The sequence below is a fragment of the Solanum lycopersicum genome, chromosome 9 (genome assembly GCF_036512215.1).
Source record: "Solanum lycopersicum chromosome 9, SLM_r2.1".
Lineage (NCBI taxonomy): Eukaryota > Viridiplantae > Streptophyta > Magnoliopsida > Solanales > Solanaceae > Solanum > Solanum lycopersicum.
Genome location: NC_090808.1, coordinates 24,103,301 through 24,125,680, shown reverse-complemented (window position 1 = coordinate 24,125,680; position 22,380 = coordinate 24,103,301).

The following is a 22,380-nucleotide window of genomic DNA, read 5'->3' as shown; positions in this document are numbered from 1 at the left end:
ACAAATTCACATGGTCCAACAAAAGATTTATTAATCACAGAATCAGGAAGAGACTTGACAGGGTTATGGTTAATGATTCTTATCTAGCAAATATTCTTCAAACAACTACTACTCATTTGTCTTTCACTGGATCTAAATATTGTCCTCTTCTAATGGAAGTGATTTCCAAAGAAATAAATCACATCAAGTATTTCCAATTCCTCAATTGTTGGGTGGACAACCCTCTTTTCATGGACATTGTGCGGACTTATTGAAATAGAGAAGTGGATGGTATTTGTATGTGGATATTTCATCAAAAACTGAAAAGGTTGTCTAACATTGTTAGTGCATGGTCAAGGAAAGAGTTTGGGGATATTTTTCAAAATTTAAGAAGGTATGAGGAACGGGTTCACAAGGCGGAGGAGAATTACATTCTTCACCAAAGTAATGCTCAGAGAAGTGCCTTACATGAGATTAATGCTAAATATATCAAGTCCCTCAAGTTGGAGGATACTAGATTGAAACAGAAAACTCAATAACAATGGTTCAAAGATGGTGACACAAATTATAATTACTTACATTACATTATAAGAGGAAGAAGAAGAAAATTTTTTGTGGTCAAGATTATCAGTTAAAATGGGGAATGGATACAAGGTGAGGATGATATTGCTCAAACAGCCTGTGCTCATTTTGAATAGATTTTTATAGCTGAGGAAAAACTCATTAATGATGATACTTTGGAATGCATTCGAAGCATAGTCAACCAAGAAAAAAATACTCATCTTATTAGTCTGCCCAATATGAATGAACATAAAGTGTGATATTCTCTATGAATCCTAATTACGCAACTGGTCCTGTTGGTATTAATAGTTACTTTTTAAGAAGTGTTGGCACATTATCAAGGATGACTTAATGGGAGTTTTTACGGCCTTGTTTAGTGGAAAAATGATTCCTAAGTACTTCTCCCATTCAGGTATTGTTCTACTACTTACAATTAGTAATCCAAACAAGCTAAATGAGTTTAGGCCTATTAGTCCGAGTAACTTCACTAGCAAGATTATATCTAAATTAGTAAGTACCATACATAGCCCTATTCTCCCTTCTTTGATTTGATCTATTCAATACGGGTTTGTTAAAGGTAGAAGTATTTCTGAGAACATAATTGTTGCTCCGGAAATCATCCATCATATTAAAAAAAACCCAATATTGGGAGTAATCTCATCATAAAGCTAGGCATTGCAAAGGCGTATGACATTGTTTCTTGGTCATACATTTGCTTGGTTCTATGTAAAATGGGGTGAACCGAAATATTCATAGATATGGTTTGGAGAATAATGGCAAACAATTGATATTCAGTCATTGTCAATTGTAAGAGGTATGGTTGCTTTCATTCCACAAAAGGTCTCAAGCAAGGTGATCCCTTTTCCACTTTCCCAGTTATTATAGCTGCAGAAGTATTATCTAGGTATCTAAATAGGTTATATTCTCATACGGACTATCATGGCTTCTTCATGGAGAAGAGGGGACCTCAAGTAAATCACTTGAGCTTTGCTGATGAGAAAATACTCTTCACTTATGGAAGGAACAAAACCTTGAAGCTTTTAATGAAAACTCTAAATAAGTATGAAGAGACTTCAGGACAGCTCATCAATGAAGACAAAAGTTATTTTATGGTACACTATAATGCGTCCAATAGCACAACAGATAGAATTTAAAGACTCACAGGCTTCAGACAAAAGCAAGGTCCTCTTACTTACCTAGGTTGCCCTTTATTTGTTGATAGGCCTAGGAAAATATTTTTACTAACTTGTTAAAAAAAGTTGTATGCAAGATTACAGGATGGAAAACCAAACAACTCTGTTATGTAGGGAAATCAATACTTACAAAGAATGTGTTAGAGGCAATACCAATGCACTTATTGTTTTCAATAACTTCTCCATCCACTGTGCTTAAATAGATCAAAATGCTGATGGCATATTTCTTCTAGTGATGGAGGAATGGGAGAAAGAGATATCATTGGGCATCATGGAAGAATCTTGTCTTTCATTATGATGAAGGGGGGGTATGGATTAGAAATTTAAAGTATATCTGTATGGCCTTTCAATTCAAACAATGGTGGATATTCAGAACCAAACAAACCTTTTGGAGCGATTTTATGAGAGCAAAATAATGCCAAAGATCCAACCCTGTTAGCAAAAAGTTTGATACTGGAGAATCATTGACATGGAAGAACATGTTGATAAACAGACAACATGTGGAACACCATATCTAATGGGAACATCAAGCTGGAAATTGTTGTTTTTTGTGGGATAATTGGCTTGGCAATGGCCCACTAACACAATTTTCCAACAATAGCAACAGATTTAACTATGCAACAATGGCTGAATACTTTAAAGAAAGGAAGTGAAACTTGATTAAGTTGACAGAACAAGCACCAGCTAGTCAATTCTCCAACATCATTGCCACAAAAATTTCCCCTCAGCATCACCTCCCTGATCAGGCAGTTTGGAAGCACAATAATCATGCCAACTATAACTTTTCATCATCTTGGCAGCATATCAGGGAAAATTAGGTCAAAAATCAGTTTAATTCTTCGTTAAGGCATAAAAAATTCCATTTAAATCTTCTTTTCTATTATGGAGGACCCTAAGGGGTAAAAATCCCCAAAAATGAAAAATTAACTAATTTTGGCATTCAGCGATCAAAGTGTTTATGTCGTATTAATAATGCAGGCATGGATAACATCCAACACATCTTCATTTTAAGACCATTTGCTGCAAAAAAGTGGAGCAGCTTTACAGCCACAGAAAGGATCCAGTCTGACTGCCACTCGCTCTAGAAGCTACTCCAAAAGTGGGGGTCGGGAAAGGACAATAATTCAGCCCTGAAGATGCTTCTGCAAGACGACCCTATTCTCATATGTTGGAACTTATTAAAGAACATGTGCACATGGAAATATGGGGGTAAAAAACAAAACATCAGCGTGGTGAAATACACAATTTTTAAGGACAACTACATTATGTTGAGCGTAGAATTTCATCGTATAAAATGGCTAGCCAAATGAAATGAGTTGATCCAGAAATGTGAAAGATCTATTCAAGACACCAAGGTAAGTTTTGTAGCTTGGAGTAAACCCCTAGATCAGTGGATCAAGGTAAACACTAATAGTAGTGCACTTACCAATCTGGGTAGGCTCGGTGCTGGAGGCATTTTGAGGAATAAGGATGGACAGTTATTGATGGCCTTCGCGACAAATCTTGGTGAAGGAACAAAAAATAAAGCATAGATTGAGGTATCCACTTTTGGTTTGACTTGGGCATTGGAGCTTTGTTACAGGAAGATACTATTGGAACTTGATTCACAGCTCGTTCTGAAGTGGATAAACAAAAAAGCAGCCCCTCAATAGAACTTCATAAATCATCTAGGCATCCTGCAGAATCTAATCAACCAGACCCAAAACTTCAAATGCACTTACGTTTTTAGAGAAGCAAACTGGGTTGCTGATGCAAATTCCAAACTCAGCCATCAAAAGACCAATTCTCAGGTATATTTCTGCAACCAACAACTACCTAGGGATGCAAGGTCATACTATCAACTGGACTTAGTAGAAATGCCATGTTTTAGGAGGAAGAAAACCATTAAAATGAAAGAAACTCCGTGAATTCTATTTTTCTTTTAAACGTAGCTATAATTTATAATAATTATAGCTTATTTGAATAGGTTAAGATAGTTTAATAATTTTTCAAATGTAAAGGGAGAGTATCTCTTGTTTATTTTTCCTGGATACTATGGATAGAGAAGATTCCTCTCTTCGAGGTACATAGTATTTTTTTATTCATCTTTTGTGTAAGGGGAAGAGTTGACTTCCTATTTTTTAAAGTTGACTCCAATCAATCTCAGGTTGGAGATTAGGTTTATGTGCCTCTCCGTGTATTTTTTTTAATTATATTAAGGCATGGGGGTGGCGCTTAGCCCCTACCCATCCAAGGGTAATGAAATTAAAAAGAAAAAAAAACAAAATACCAAAAAACATAAATTATTTCTCTATATCACTTATGTCACTAATACAAAATTCTCCCTAACAATACACTCTGTCGACACGCCAAACGGCTTGTTCTATACAGCTAACATGGTCATAAGGCACCGATGGTAACTTCTAGACTGCTAGACCTACCCTAAATGAGGCGCTTGGAAATTACGAACTTAACCTCCATTGAATCCCCCTCTTAATTGTCACATAACTATGGGAAATCACAATCTAAAGGCGCGATGAACACTTAGCTTTCTCGAAGTGAAGAAGAGGGGAACGGAAAAAATATTTTCACAGACTCTATCACATTGATTAAATATAACAATAGTGAAAGGAATTCTACTAGTCATCTAGATCTATAATACAATGAAGTTTGAAGGAATTATGACGAACCAATCGAAAGGAACAAAGGAGTGAGTTTTAGAAAAATAGCGAACTAGTTGCAACAGGGTCAAGATCAAAATTTATCATTGTCCCAACTGATTCACGATGTTACACCTACTGGGTTTACTCACAAGGGTAATATGTCCACCTCACAGTAATTTCTAGCGAAATGGAACCCAAAATCACCGGCAAATAGAACTCAGGTGGTCAAAATGGTAGTCAAAAGAACGATGGTACTAGCGATGCTAAGAGGAATAATGATACTGACCACGAAAGAACTCTCACTAACACCTCTACTAGTTTAGATCTTGGAGGTAATTCGGTAGATAATGATGAACATGTGAGCGGGGAGAATCACATAAATGGACACACAATACGAGAGAGTTGTGGCAGGCCTAGGTTCTATGTTTCCACACAACAAGGCAATATCTCGTGAAAAGGATGCTATCTAAGTGGAGAGTTCAACAATCTTTTCATTTGATTTTAATTCTATTGCTGCAGGTGCTCGAGGACAATGCCAACTACAAACCTTCATGAAGCAAACTGGGGAGGATAATAGGGAAGATAACTATATTAACAATACATATTGCTACAATCAATTTAGTAATAATGTTAATAATGGTAGTGAGCATGAAAGTACCATTGGAAAGTCAGCTATTATGCATAGTGTACATGATCAGGGGGAGGCAGTCATTAAGACTGATTACCAATAGGAAAAATGTTTGCTATGAGAAAAACCATACCAATGAAAATTCATCTGATAAATCTAATCTTCAAGGTAAGGGGGAAGTTGTTAAGAGTGGTAATCATGAAGCGGATCAAAACAATTAGCATGAGTACTGAAATCTGGAATAGAATCAGCAGGAGGGTCTGCAAGACAACAATAAGTAAAACCTTCACTATAGAGAGTTCCCTAAGTTCCATTGTAACTTTGAGAAATGTGTTCCTAATATAAAAAATAATAACCAAAATGTTTCCAACCCCAAAACAAATGCTTCCAGCAGTACTAACAGTTCACCAGCTACCAAAAAGAACCATGTTAAGGAACTAGCTCCTTTAAGTATAGTTCAAACCTTGACAACAAGACTCAGATATATACAAGATTTACAACGCCGAACTGTTCTGTTGAAAAGTACTTCCAGAAAAACTACCAAATAGGGTAAACCAGCTGTAATCTTTGACATGTATTATTATATGCATACATTGACTGTGGACTGTAAATTTAATTATGGTTACGAAGTATAGTACTACCATGCCTTAGGTGGAGCTTATCAGGAAGAGTTTTATCAAACAAACTCAATTAAGTGTGTGTGTGGTGGTCAACATTGCCTATTATAATGATATACATGTGTTTATTGACATACAAAAGGAATTAGACTATAACACTGTTTTGACACTACAAAGAATGACAATTTAAGGAAAATTGTGGAGGATACAAGCGTGGACACCATTTTTTACACCTGAAGAGGAAAAACCAATTGTACCTGTCTGGATTTTGCTACTAGGCCTATATTGGAACTAGTATAAAAAAACAGTTCCTTATCCCCTTATTTGAATATGTAGGTAAGGTTTTTTACCTAGATACAACTTCTATTAAATTGTTAAGTGCTGGAATGGGAAAACAGAAGATGCAAATAGACTTGACTAAGCCTAGACCTATACATGTTTTGATAGGACTGCATCTTGAGGATTACACCATTGGCTTTATAAACAAGTGGAGTATGAAAATGTTCCCCCTAACGGTGAGTATTGTAAACATTAGGGACATGACATTTAAGAATGTAAATCCAAAATGAGGGATGAGGAGTACATATAGAGGAAGGAAAAAGAAAGGGAGAAGAAAAATAAAAACAAAGGGAGTGAAAAAACAAAAGAACAGGAAGACAGACACAACAAGATCAAGGAGATTAGAGAATAGAAACCACAACATGGTAAAGACAATAACAGGCAGAATCAAACAGATCAGCAAAAAGAGGATGAATGGCAAACCCAAAGAAGGAAAAATATAAGACAACAAGAGCAGTCAATTCCAAAGACAATGTGGAAACTTACTTCAGCAAATTATACAGCAAAAGACAACCAACAGGCGTTTATACTTACTAACTCTCAAAAATTTTCTTTTACTAATTTTGAAATGCAGGAAGAACACAATATACAAGGATAGGAAAGAGGAAATAAGAATCAAATAGAGGCAGAAGAAAGAAATAGAGAAATAATTGGACATACTTCAGATAAGCAGGGCATGCCAATGCAACAGGAAGTCAAAGACAAAAATTCAAGCTCCACAGGTACCACATCTATAAAATCTAACTCTATTAATTATTATGTAACTGAATACTTATCTAGAGTAGTTGATGGAGGGATGGATGCGGGATGTCAGGAGAGGCTCACTAACATGAATTAATGGGTAACAAATTGAGGGATTTTGCCACATGTTTTGCATAAGGGTGTCCACAATGACCATAATAGAGACATTAGAGCCCTATCAGGTCATAAAACAAAGCAACAACAATCAAAGCAAAAATAGCCTTAACAACAATAATACATAAAGCATCAAGACAAAGGTATTTAAAGCAAGGAAAGCCAACTTAAGGGCATAGATCACACAGGACAACAGAATGCAATCTCTACGACAAAGGAAATAGACAGCAATCCAAGTACAGGTATGCAGAAAAACACTTCTAAGAGTAAGAATAAACCTAGTAAACAAAAAAGGGATGCTGCCAAAAGAAGGATGACTAAGGAGCAGGAAAAGCGGGGAAATAAGGAACATGAAAGAGGGGAGGAATCGATAGCTCTAGATAAGGTACAACAAGTATGCCAACATAACATTGTTCCAGCCATTGATAAATATGAGGTATGTAACTCTAAGGATTAGTTGGATGGAGACAATCAACCAATAAATGAACAAGAGGATTATAATGAGACAAGTGAGGCTCTAATTAGAGCCTTTAGCCAACAAAATGATCAATTAATTGAGGAGGAAATCCAACATGCTACTCAGACTCAAGGACTATAACCAACGAGACTGAAACATAGCAAATTTCATTTAAAAAATCAAAATATCACCACTGTCACTACTGGAACAACAAACACTTGGTTATTTTCCTCAAGCACATCCCAATGATTAGTACAATTATATGGAATATGAGAGTAATTAATACTTAAGGTGTTGTAAAAGACTCAAAAATCTTAAGAAAATGCACCATTTATCAATCATTACAATAATGGAACCTTTTTCAAATAATAAGCATATTCATAACTTCAAAATTTACTTGGCTATGGAGAATGTAGTTACAAGTTGCAACGGAAAAATTTGTGTCTTCTTTAATGAAGATATTGAAGGTGTCATCAGTGATGAGGATGAACAACAAATCACATGTGAAGTCAAGAATAATGAAGTTCAAAACAACTTCACAATCACTTTCATATATGCCAAATGTAAGGACCTTCTTAGAAGGCTATTATAGGGTAAATTGCTTCAACATGACAATGGCAATCATAAACCATGGTGCACTGTTTGAGATTTTAATGTTATCACAAAAAGGGAAAAAATGGGTGCGTTATAACATGAAGAAGAGTTTTGAATTCATATTTATTATTGAGGCTTGTGGGCGTATAAACATAGGGTTCAGTGGACAGAGAACCACTTGGTGTAATCACAAATGCATTGCTCAAAAAATCTAGAAAAGATTGGACAAAGCCCTAGTTAATGACACTTGGATTGAATCCATGCCTCAAACTACCATCACTCAATTACCTACTACAACATCTGATCATTGCCGCCATCTCATGGAACTGATAGCTAAATAAAAGGATTATACCAAGTATTATAAATTTTTAAATTGCTGGGTAGATAATCTTAGTTTTATGAACAATGTGAAAGCTTTTTGTGAAAGAGAAGTTGAAGGTAATGTGATGTTTAAATTTCATCAAAAACTCATTAGACTTGCTAACACTTTGAGAAAATGGTCAAAGTAGGAATTTGGAGATATATTCTCTAAGGTCAAGGAATATGAACAAAAGGGTAAGAATAGTTGAGGAAAACATTTTCATGAATCCAACAGAAAGAAACAGAGATCTTCTCCATGAACCTAATGTCAAGTGTATTAAATTACTTGAAGCTTGAGTATTCAATAGTGAAGAAAAAATGTCAACTTAAATGGTTCAGAGAAGGTGATACGAACTCCAAATATTTTCAATGTCTGGTAAGAGGAAGAAGAAGAAGGCTCTTTATTCATAGAATCGTTAATGAATATAAGGAGTGGTTACAAGGAGATGAAACCATTGCTCAAACAACATGTGATCACTTCCATCAAATCTTCAATGGTGAGGAAAAAATTACCAATTAGAATATGATAGAATGCATTCCAAGGATGGTAGCAAGGACCAAAATGAAAAGCTCATTAATATTCCAACAGTGGAAGAGTTTAAATAGGTGGTTTCCTCAATGAATTCCACCTCTGTTGCTGGTCCAGATTGAATGAATGGCTATTTTTCCAAAAATGTTTGCACATCATAAAGCATGACATCCTTGGAGTCATTATTGCCTTCTTAAGTTGTCAAATGATTTCTAAAATACTTCTTCCACTCCTGTATTGTCTTGCCTCCTAAGGTTAGTATTCCTAACAAGCTGACGGAGTATAGACAAATCATTCTATGCAACTTCACTAATAATATCATTACCAAAATGCTGAGAAATAGACTTAGTTCTATGCTTCCAACCTTGATCTCTCTCAACCAATTAGGCTTTATTAAAGGGAGGAATGTTTTTGAAAATATCACGCTATGACAAGAAATTATACATCATATATAGGAAACCTAATATTTGAAGTAATTTCATTATTATATTGGATATGGCAAACATTGTGATGCACGTTCCTGGGCCTATATTTGTCTAGTATTAAGGAAAGTGGGATTTAATGAAAAGTTTGTTAATATAGTGCGGAAAAATTATGGTTACAAATTGGTATTGTATCATCATTAATGGCAAGAGGTATGTCTTCTTCCACTCAATAAGAGGTCTTAAACAAGGAAACCCTTTATCACAATCCTCATTTTCAGGGCTATATAGAAAAGAAGGGGCCAATGGTGAACCACTTAAGTTTTACTGATGATATAATTTTGTTCTCTTTAGGAAGGGCCGAAATTCTGAAGAGCATCATGCAATCCCTGAAAAGATTATGAAGCCAGCTCTGGTCAAAGGGTTAATGGAGACAAAAGCCATTTCATGATCCATCCTAATGCCTTTGACACAAGAAGGGATATAATTAAAAGAATAATAGGATTGAGGCAAGAGCAGGGACCTATAACTTATTTAGGATGCCCACTCTTTCTGGGTAAACCTAGAATTGTCTTATTCTCTGACCTGGGAAACTTTAATTAATCATGTTGTGCAATCTCTCCTTATTCACATTTTTTCAGCAACAACACCACCTTCTACCATTTTTAAACAGATCCAAAAGTTCATATTCAACTTTTTTGGGGAAGGAGGAATGAAAGTAACAAGTACCACTGGGCCTCATGGAAAAAAATGAGCTTTCCATATGATAAAGGAGGGGTTGGTATGAGTAATATTCAACATGTGTATATTGCTTTTCAATACAAACATGTGTGGAAATTTACGACCAAACACACTTTGTTGGTGGAATTAGTGAAAGCAAGATATTTCCAAAGATCTAATCCGAATTGCAAAAATTGGGACACATGAGACTCTATTGCTTGAAAACACATGCTGCAAATAAGGGGCAGAATGGAGAAACACATACAGTGAAAACTCAACTCAGGATCCTGCTCCTATTGGTGGGATTATTGGCTTGGTACTGGCCTTCTAGGTCACTTCTCCACCAATAGTAACAGGTTCAACAATAGTATAGTTGCAATTTTTTTGTGTTACAGCAGGTGGAACTAGAATAAGTTAATACAACAAGCTCCTAGCTTCCATGTAGCAAGCCTACTTTCACTAGAGTTGCCTACTCAATGCACCTACAAGACCAAGCACTATGGACACTTAAATGTGATGGAAAATTCACATGCTCATAAGCATGGAGTGAAATTAGGGAGAAAAAAAATGAAAACTCTTCTCAATTCTTTTCTTTTTCATAAGAGCATTCCTTTTATAGAGATCCTTGAAAGGAAAACTCTAAACCAATGAAAAAAATAATATTTTTTTTAAAGAATTGTCTAATTGTTTTTGTTGTTCTAACAGGCAAGGATTGGAGACAATAGAGCACATATTTAACAAGGGACAGTTTGCAACCTATGTTTGGAAGATCTTGGCAGTAATAGCTGGAATCGCAACAAATCACAGCTCCTTGCAACATCTTCTCATAAAGTGTTAGAAAACAAAACACCAAAATGGGGCACACAAACTACTCTTATAAGCCAGACATGTCATAATATGTTGGATCTTGTGAAAGAATAGGTGCGCAAGCATATATTAAGGAAGAGCATCCGACATGAGTAGAGTAAAATATGTTATTATTATGGATACATACAGAATGTTGGCTGTAACATTTCCTTAAATCAAATGGCCTTCAATGTGGAAAGGTCTCTTTCAACTAGGGGATGCTTGCACTCATGAAACTAAAGTGAAGATAATAGCATGGGAAAAACCCATATCGGTGTATTAAAATCACCACAGATGGAAGTCCAATTGTCACGACCCAAAACCGGGCTGGGGCTGGCACCCACACTTACCCTCCTATGTGAGCGAACCAACCAATCTAAACCTTAAACATTTCAATATAATATCAACAGAACGTAATGCGGAAGACTTAAACTCATTAATAAAATCAATAACTATTATTATCCCCAAAATCTGGAAGTCATCACCACAAGAACATCTATGATCAAATTACTAAACTAAGAGTATTCTAAGAAGCTAAAACAAATGAAAGCTAGTCCATGCCGAAACTTCAAGGCGTCAAGACATGAGGAAGAAGATCCAGTCCAAGCTAGAAATATTAGCTCACCGTGAAGATACGATGTGACGAAGACTGGCTAGAATTGCGGTTGAGTTGAAGACGACGGTACGTTTGCTGCACTCCACAAATAACAAGAACAAAACAATAAAAGTAGGGGTCAGTACAAAACACGGGTACTGAGTAGATATCATCGGCCAACTCAAAATAGAAAATAATATATACCAAGTAATATCATAAAATCAACTATGATACTCAACATGTAGCAACAGCAAGTACTATATCATTAACAATTACTTTCAAGTTCACACATGAGGACTCAAGCCTCAATACCATACTCATTCGGGAATTATGTTCATTAGATTAAGTATATTAACATCTTTCAAGATTCATTATCTTTATTTCTCTTGTGTCGGTACGTGACACTCCGCTCCCTCATATTCATTAATCCTCTTGTGTCGGTACGTGACACTCCGATCCCCTACTACTATGTGTCGGAACGTGACACTCCAATCCCCTAAATCTACATGTCGGTTCGTGACACCCGATCCCCTAAATCTACGTGTCGGTTCGTGACACCCGATCCCCTAAGTCTATGTGTCGGTTCGTGACACCCGATCCCCTAAATCTACGTGTCGGTTCGTGACACCCGATCCCCTAAATCTACGTGTCGGTTCGTGACACCCGATCCCCTAATTCTATGTGTCGGTTCGTGACACCCGATCCCCAAAATCTACGTGTCGGTTTGTGATACCCGATCCCCTAAATCTACGTGTCTGTTCGTGACACCCAATCCCCTAATTCTACGTGTCGGTTCGTCACACCCGATCCCCTAATCTCATTCTATCAACTCATCAAGCCTTCTCCCTTACCAACGCATCATCAATCTCATTAACTTAGTTCATCAAGCCTTCTCCCTTACCAAGGTATCATCATTAAAAAGAGATTAGGTTTTTTATCAAGATTTGGGATTCAATAACTTCATCATGCTTAATATAATCACAATTATATAATTACGTTCATGCATGAAAACCATAACCATACTATCAATACATATCACTCTCTATTAAGAGTTTACTATGAAAGCATGATAACCATAACCTACCTCCACCGAAAATTATTAATCAAGCAAGCAAATTCCCAAAGCTTTGTGTTTTCCTCTTTGTTTCTCCTCTCTCGATCGTTTCTCTTTCCTTCTCTTTCTCGTTCGACTCTCTCTCTCTTTCTCTTGTTCTTTCTATTTTGTTTATTCAAAACCCTCTTTCTTTTACCCTAATTAGTATATAATTAAGAATAAAAGATGGCAATAATAACCCACTAATTAACTTAAGGTTACCTCTTTTAACCCCAAAGTAATTAGACTTATTAACATTAACCCACTAACTTTATAATTAAAGCAGGAATAGTCAAAAACGTCCCTTAAAACGTATAAAGAAATCTGACCCAGACTGGGATTACGCAGTCTGTGACGGCCCGTCGCGCTTGCGACGGTCCGTCATGCAGGTTCGTCAGAGACTCGATTTCCTTAAGGAGTCTGTGACGGCCCATCGTACCAACGACGGTCCTTCCTGCACTTCCGTCATAACGTTTAGAGAATCGTTCCCTGTACCAAATTCTCAAGAGTTGAAGTGTTTTGAAATGGCAGATCACGACGGTTCGTCGTGCCTGTGACGGTCCGTCCTGCAGGTCCTTCACAGAGTTCAGAGAGTCGATTTCAGCACTCAAATTTCAGAATTCCCAAGTGTTTTGAAACGAGACCCCTCGACGGTCCGTCGTACCCATGACGGTCCGTTGTGGGGTCCGTCGCCTCAGCCTATTTTTCCAGAAATAAAATCTGCTGATCAAAACGACTAAACAGGTCGTTACACCAATTGACAACCCGGGAAGGATTGGAGTAGGTGGAATCATAAATGATTAACATGGCAAAATGGTGATGGCATTTTCTTCCACACTTGGTGTTGGTACAAACAATCAAGCCGAGCTAGGAGCTACTATTTTTGGGCTAACTTGGGGACTAGAGATGGGATACAGGAAAATTCTACTAGAGGTAGAGTCACAACTCCTAGTCCAATGGGAAGCACATAAGAAAAACATGTAGAGGAACATGAAAACACAGGTGGAAAATCTACAACACCTCATCAATCAAACTCAAGAATAAAAGTGTCAACATATCTACAGGGAGCAAATTTTATGGCAGACTTATTATGAAAAATTTGGCCACAAAATAACTACTTACCCATTTTTTTTATAGTCAGCTATTAACATAGTAGCCAGGGCATATTAACAACAAGATGAGCAGGGGATGCCAATTTTCAAAAGGAAGAAAACCAAAAAGATCAATGAACCTCCTTAGACAGTGTTGTACATCTTTTCAACTTAGCTAAAATTGAGAGTTTCATTGTTTATGTTTACTAAATAAAATGTACTGAGAGGAGTCCTCTCTTCTAGCTGCTTAGTATTTTTGTTTCACCATTGTTGTAAGTGGAAGAGTTGACTTTCTTTTTGAATGTTGAATCTAAACCCCCATAGGTTCGGAGCTTAGGTTTATTTCCCCCTCTTTGTACTTGTCTTTTATTATTAATGTTAAGGCCTGGGGTTTTTGCTCATCCCCTTACACCCCCATAGGTAAAAAGCCCAAAATACCAAAACCCAAACAATAAACACTAAACCATAGATTTTAAACAAAAAATCCTAAACCCCAAGATAAAAAAACGTAAAAAAAAACACTAAGGACCCTAACCTTAACCTTGTCTCTAACACGACACCCTAACCTTAACCTTGTCTCTAACACGAACCCTATCCCTAACCCTATCCTTAACCCTAATCCTAAACCCTTAAACCATTGACCAAATTACCAAAATTATCACTCTCTCTAACAGACGCTTCAACTACTGATCATAATGCCTATTGAAAAGCCTGAAATTGGCACCGCTGCGTAGGTGCGTGCGCCAACGGTGGAGGTCCAACGGCTACCGGACCAAGCAAAAAAAAAGTGCCATGAAAAATGGCAACAAACCCCACTATGTAATGCATAAAGATTTATCACTCAACTCCTCGAAATCGCAAGACACTAATGTGATGAATATTGAATTTTCAGAGAGGGAGTGTGATCGAGAACAAGAAAATATTTCCCATGGGTTTTCTATATGGAATCAAGCAAAATCAATAACGGAACTGGATAATACTATCCATCATCAATAGAATCGTGATGGAACCTTCTGAGTTGCGCACTCAAAAATCAAACAACTTTGAGCAAATCTTGTAACTAATTGAGTAATAGGGTTTTCTCCCATGTTCATAAAGAGAATATCAAATAAATTTCAAGCGAAATGGAAGGGGGAATCACCGGTTGGGAAAATTTAGGAGTATGAAGAACTCAAAACACTAGAAATCATTGAAAATCGATAGTGGGGACTAACTCTTAGTCTATAAATTCTCAAGTAGCTGAATTTTCTAACAATCTTTAGGGAAGAAACAACTCCAACAACAATTCTATACCCCTCATTGATTCTGAACTCAAAATGCAAAAAAGGAGGAAAGATAATAAAGAACAGGAATCTATCTCTAGTCGAGATAAAGAGCAAAACAACATTTTAGAGGTTCAGCAAGCAATTGAACAACAACAATGAGAAGAAGGAAACAATACACAACTTGGGGGAAATTCGATTGAGAAACATGACATTACCAGTAACAATATGAAGCTGCATGCACCAACTTCACCGAATGATGAACAATACTCAAAGTTTTCCTTTGGAATTAATATTAATTCATTCTATCTAAATCCTATCATTATTGCTAATGCTTCACAGCCCAGGCCAAACAATGATGAGAAGGGAGAGGAGAAAGGACAAAAAAACCTCAAAAGTAGGAACAAACATGTCACAAAACAAAACCTTCAGGCATGGAACTGCACCAAGGAATAAATTATCAAAGGAGTGCCACAAATGCTAAGGAAATCCAACCAACTAACAAACAAATCACACCTTAGGTTCAAAGATAGGAAAAAAGTGAACAAGGAGGAACACCTTCAGCAAACCAAAGCAACAGGACAACAATGGAGTACCAAAGAAATTTCGCAAAGAAGTGCAATAACTTTACGAGGTATGATCCTAACTTTCAAATATATAGAAACAATAAATAGAGAATAGTGTTGCACAAAGAAATGAGATTCCAATAGTGTTGGATTACCCTATACACACAACTAGGCAAGGATACCTTGTTGTGATCTCAGATGACCATGACTATTATGTGAAATTGGCTGAATGTTGTAAGTATACACTTGTGGGCAAATTCACTAATACAATGCCTAAAATTTAGTGAAGATTACTCACATTAAACTCAACTTACAGGGGAGTGAAGATTACTCACATTAAATATAGGCATGTGTATATTGATCTAGATAATGATTTCGACTATCAAACTATTTGAAAAATAATGAGGATTACCATTGAATGGAATTGACCAGAATTCAAGCTTGGAACCCTGATATTACCTTTGAAGATGAAACTCCTATTGTTCGCATTTTTGTTGTTGTGTCAGGATTACCATGGCATTGTTATAATAAAATACTATTGACTACTACCTTGGAATCTGTTGGGAAGGTTTTATATCTTGTTTCCCCAACTTCCCAAAGGACTACAGGTAGCACAACAAAAGTGAAAGTCCAAGTTGATCTCACTAAGAAAAGGCGTTAACATTTATGGTTGGGTTTCAAGAACTCCAACCCCAATAAAAGGAGATGGCTAAAGGTACAATCTAAAGGTATCCCTAATTACAATATGTATTGTAAATCCCAAGGGAACATGAATTATGATTGTACTATCAAAAGAAGAGATGAAGATATTAACAGGAGGAAAGACAAGGATTCTAAAAAGAAAAACAACATCAAAAGGAGAACGACAACAAGATGGGGATGGAATAAGAAAAAATTCAATGCAGAATCAGAAAGGAAAACATCAAACAGGAAAACAACAAGAGTCAAGATATACGAATAAGAGAACTATGATCAAGGACTACAATAAAGGGAGGTGTAGTGGAAGACACAAAGGAGAAAACAATCCAAGAATTTGGAGCAATCCAACACTAGAATAACATAGAGAGCATGCTTACCACAATACAAAGAAACCAGTGATAACAGGCATGAAGGAAGCAATTATATCATGTATAACTCTCTAAATTACTACTCATAATATTTATAGTGATTTAGAATCGTAGAAACAAGTTGTTGAGGAACTGCAGGTGGACGTATCAAAAAGAAAGGTGATGAAAGTAATATCCATCAAATCAAAGAGCCAAATACTTCCTCACCATGAACAAATAAACAAAAACATATGTAGAAAAATCAAATACAATTCACACCTCCTAGTAAGAACAAGAGAACATGTATTGACTTATCTCTCACCACACCCCAACAATCCTATGTAAGTTTTATTGATAATAATTCGAATGTTGGGTTGGCTATTGAAGTTGATGGAGGTATGGATGGGTATTTAAGGAAAATCACACTAATATGAAAGAAGGGGTATCCAAAGGGGGCAAAAATTTTGGAATCTGATCACAATGACCATAGGAGCGATCTTACTCAGATAATAAGTCTCCAAACTCTAGCAATGAGGAATTTAAGAAAATTTTTAGTAAGAGGCAAACACACGAATCTGATTAGATTGTGTAAAGAACAAAAAAACAAGAAACAGTGGGCAATATTATTGATGATGAACAACATCTGTAGCCTATTGTTAACTTAGAGAAACATTAGAAGTAGTGTGACCAAAATTCTATCGTAAAGAAAAACAACAGATTACAAGGAAGACCTAGCAAAAACAAAAGAAAAGCTATTAAAGGATGGAACCAAAGAGAGGAATCTATGCAAGGTTATGATGAGCAGGCTTAAAGAGAAAACAAGTCTCCGAAATAATACCATGGCAATTCAGACTATGTGGTAATAAATTATGAAGATGAATTTAATGAGGGTACTCAATCTCTCATTGAAAAGGAGGGAGAAAAGGACGAGGATGAAACTAGTGCGCATTTGACCAAGGCATTTGGTTCTACTATCCAAAGTGAGTTTGAATTTGAAATTAATAAAGCCACAATCAAACAAGGTTTTTCTCCAAGGGGTAGAAAGGAAATCAAGCAATACAAGAACTTTGTTACAACAAGTACATCTTGTAATGCTAGCAGACCCAACACTAGGTCCCGAAGTAAAGGTTATTAATGATCAGTACAATATGTTGGAATTCTAGGAGCATAAACACCTAAGGATTATCAGAAAGAGGTAACAATATTTAGAAAATGCATAATTTGTCTATGATTGCTATTCTTGAACCTTTTGCAGATAACTCTAAACTCAACAAGTACAAGCCTCTTTTAACTATTGATAATGCTCTTTGTAATGGTAATGGAAAAATTTGGCTTTATTGGAGCAATGATATGGAGTGTGAAAGTTTGGAAATACATGATCAACATATCATTTATTGGGGCAAATATTGTGAACACATTGAGAAATTTCTTATTTCTCTTATTTATGCTAAGTTCAAGGAATACCTTAGAAGACCTCTTTGGGAAAGACTTTATCATATTTCCAATATGGACAGCCCAAGTTGCACCATTGGAGATTTTTATTTTTTTATGAAAACAAATGAAAAACATGGATGCATGACCTATAACATGAAAAAATGTCTGGAATTTGTTGATATAATTGAGGAATGTGGTATGATGGACATAGGTTAATGTGGCCAACACTGCACTTGGTGTAATTAAAGATCCAAAAAAGCAAGAGTGTGGAAAAGATCTGATCAGGCCATGGTAAATGATAAATGACTGTAATGTATGCCACAAGCTACTATCTCTCATCTTCATGTTGTAGGCTCGGATCATTGCCCATTATTAATGGAAATACAGGTGAGAATAGATCAAAAAGACAAATACATTATGTTTTTGCACTGTTGGAGTGAAAATGAAAAATTCAAGGATATTGTGTAATGTTCTTTGAAAGAGGAAGTAATTGCTTACCCTATGTGGAAAATCCACCATAAAATGAAGAAATTGGCATTAATTTGAGTTATTGGTCTAATAAGGAATATGGCAACATATTTTCCATTGTTATAGATTTTGAAGAACAGGTAAAAAATGCGAAAGAGAGTGTCATTTCGAATAATCTAGAGGATAATAGGGAAAAGTTTCAACTTATTAATGCTTAATACTTCAAATACATGAAGTTGGAAGCTTCCATTCTGAAGCAAATAATTCAGCTTCAATTGTTCAAATAAGGGGATACCAACTCCAAACATTTTCACTCTATTATGACGGGTAGGAGGAGAAATTTTTTATCCATAAGATTTGCACAGATAATGATAGTTGGATACATGGAGATGACAACATTTCCAGAGAATCTTGTATGTACCTTTAAAACATTCTCAGTGGAAGATAAGACAGAATCATTGAATAGGTTATTAAATGTATTCCCATGATTTTTACAAATTAGAAGAACCAATTACTTCAAAAAAATCCTAATATGGAAGAATTAATATAAGTTGTTTTCTCCATGAATCTTAACTCTGCTCCAGGTCCGGATGGGTTTTGAGGGAAATTCTATCCGTCATGTTGGGATTTTATTAAGGAGGATGTTTTAAGGAATGTGCATCACTTCTTTTGTGGAAATATTATGCCTAAATACTTTTCACACGCTTGTCTTGTCCTTCTTCCAAAGATTGATCATCCTAACAATTTTTCAAAATTCAGGCCCATCAGTATGAGTAACTTCTCCAAAAAAATTATTTCCAAGATTCTTTATTTCAGATTAGCAGGTATTCTACCTCAGTTTATTTTTGAAGGTTATTCAGGATTTGTTAAAGGAATTAGTATCTTTGAAAACGTTATGTTATCTAAAGAGATTACTCATAGTATCAAACAACACAATTAAGGTGACAATGTGGTAATCAAAGTCGATATGACTAAGGCATATGATAGAGTGTCATGGTCGAATAATTGTTTGGTTTTGCGAAGAATGGGTTTTGGTGAGATTTTTATAGACCTTATGTGGAGAATAATGAGCAACAATTGGTACTTTTTTATTATTAATGGGTCCAAGCATGGTTTCTTTAAGTCAAGTAGGTTTCTCAAACTGGGTGACCCTTTATCACCGTCCTTATTTATTTTAGGGGTGGAGGTGCTTTGTCGGATGCTTAATATTCTTTATCACCAATAGAGTTACAAGAATTGCCAAATGGAAAGTAGAGGCCCTTTAATCAGCACAGCTTTGCGGATGATTTCATAATCTTCTCTTCCACAACAGGAGATGCTCTCCATATGATTATGAAACCTGTTTCCACATAGGAGTTTATCTCAGATGAAAACACAAACATAGACAAGAGTAATTTCACGGTCTGTTCAAACTCACTATGGAGGTAATCAATGTTATTGTAGAGATCACTGGTTTTACTCCTAAAAAACAGCCCCATTACCTACCTTGGGTGTCCTCTATACATTGGTGCTCAAAGCATCATTTATTATTCAAATTTAGTGGCAAAGATCTTCAAAACGATCACTGGATGGCAATCAAGTATTATTTGTTTTAGTGGGAAGGCTACTAAGATAAAACATGTTCTATAATCCATTCTTATCAACAAAATGTCAACTACTTCTCCTCCTAAAACAATTATCTGTTATATCAAGAAAGGCTTTGAAGATTTCTTTTTGGGTTGGGATAAGGAAAAAATAAAATATCATTGGGCTTCTTGGGATACATTGTGTTTTTTTATGAGAGAGGTATTGGTATAAGACATCTTGATGACATGTGCACTTCTTTACAACATAAACAATTGTGGATTTTAAGAAGCCAGCACACATTATGGGGTCGATTCTTGAGAGCAAAATATTATCAAAGCGCTCATCCGGTAGCAAAAAAACTTGACACTGGGCAATCTTTGGTTTGGAACGTTATGATGAAAAATAAATCCATCGGAGAGTCAATTCTGGTAGCAGCTACTTTTGGTGGGATGATTGGTCAGGAGACGAACCTTTTGCTCCACAATGCAATCATATCACGAGCTTAAACAACACCACTATTTCTCACTTCTTAATCAATGGAAGATGGAACAAAACACTAATTCGATAATGGTTACCTCCATTATTGATTACAAAAATTTTAAGTGCTGATATCAATTTTCAGGAACACAAGTTGGACGAGGCAATCTGGAAATTATCAAATAAAGGACTATTTTCCTGTGCTACTGCCTCAGAGCACATTCGACTCAGGAAGAGTAAAAATATTATTAGTAAAAGCATTTGGCATAAATTCATCCCATTAAAAATTATTTTTTAGTGTGGAGGGCACTACGAGGTAAAATCCACACTATGAAAAACATTATTTATTTGGGGTGGATGCTGTCCAATGTTTTCTCTGCTATAGCCCTAGTAAAGATACTATAAAACATATATTGGTCATTTTGCTAACAATATATCGAGTTTCTTTTGTGCATCTATAGGGCTTGAACATGAGCACAACACGATTCGTACACTGCTAAGAAATAGTGGAACTTGGAGAATTTCAACGAAGTGCAGATGCTGATCATCAAGAATCTGCCAGTGATTATCTTTTGAAACCTATGGAAAAATAAATGTGAATTGAAATACGGAGCAAAGCAGTCCAACATAGCTTCAGTAATGTTTCTCATAGTCGAAGACTTCAAGAATCATATGAACATAGCCTACCCATACATTCAATGGACTAACAATTAGAACTCTCATATCGGAATGGTGGCAAGTTGAAAACATGAAATTATGGTTAAACAAGAAAAATGGGAGAAACATCATCAACCATTTCTCAATCTCAGCACTGATGAGAGTGAACTCGCTAACCCCGGGAAGATTGGAGGAGGATGAATAGTAAGAGATCACCAAGAAAATATGATATATGCATTTACTATTACTTTGGGAATTGGTACCAACCGAGCTGAAATTCAAGAAACTAGCCATGATCTAGATTGGTGCATTCAGCATTGATACAACAAAATTCACTTGGAAGTAGATTTGGAATCGGTCGCTCGTTGGCTTTTGAATCAAACCAACCCTCCACAGAATTTACAACAATACATATTTCAAAATCCACAATCTAGTGCATCAGTTGGAACAGTTCAAGGTTACTAATATTTATAGGGAGGCAAACAACACATCTAATCGTTTAACCAAATCTCAAGGAGAACCTACCTATTCTTGCAAGAGGAATCTTCATTGTAGAAAAGCTTGGCAAGGTTAATTTTAGGAGAGAGAAATTAAAAAGAATCAAGATTGTCTGTTTATGTTATGGTATAGCTTTTCTACCATTTTTTGTTAGAATCCAGTTCAAATATACTATACTATTAGATATAGTCTCTTTGAATATGATAGATATTTATTCTTGTCTTACTTTCGTAAGGGGTGAGTCTCCATTATTAACGCATCCTATATACATTGTATTGAGAGGAGTCCTCTCTTCTAGGTGCTTAGCATTTTTGTTTCTCTTTTGTTGTAAGGGGATCAGTTGACTTTGCTTTTAGGAAGGTTGATTTCTGAACAATCTTAGGATCGTAAGTAAGGTTTATTCCCCCTCCTTCTATCTTTTAATTCTATTAATGTTAAGGCATGGGGGTGTTGCTCAGCCCCTTACCCTCTCAAGGGTATTTAAAATTATAAAAAAAAGACCAAAATACCAAAACCCTAATATTGAACACTAAACCATAGGTATTAAAACTCAAATTTCAAACCCAATCCCAAAACATAACGAACAACTTAAACCCTAACCCTAAACCATTAACCTAAAATCCCATGCCCAAAATACCAAAAATCAAATATTAAACACTTTACCATATATTTTCAACAAAAAATCCTAAACCACAAAACCTAAAACATACAAAACCCCTAAACCGTAAACCTAACACTAACCCTAACCCTATCCTTAACCCTAACCCAAAATCTAAAGCCCAAAATACCAAATCCCTAACATTAAACACAAAACCGTACATATTACAACTCAAATAACCCCACACCATAAAACTTAAAAAACAACCTAAACCTACCCGTAATCCT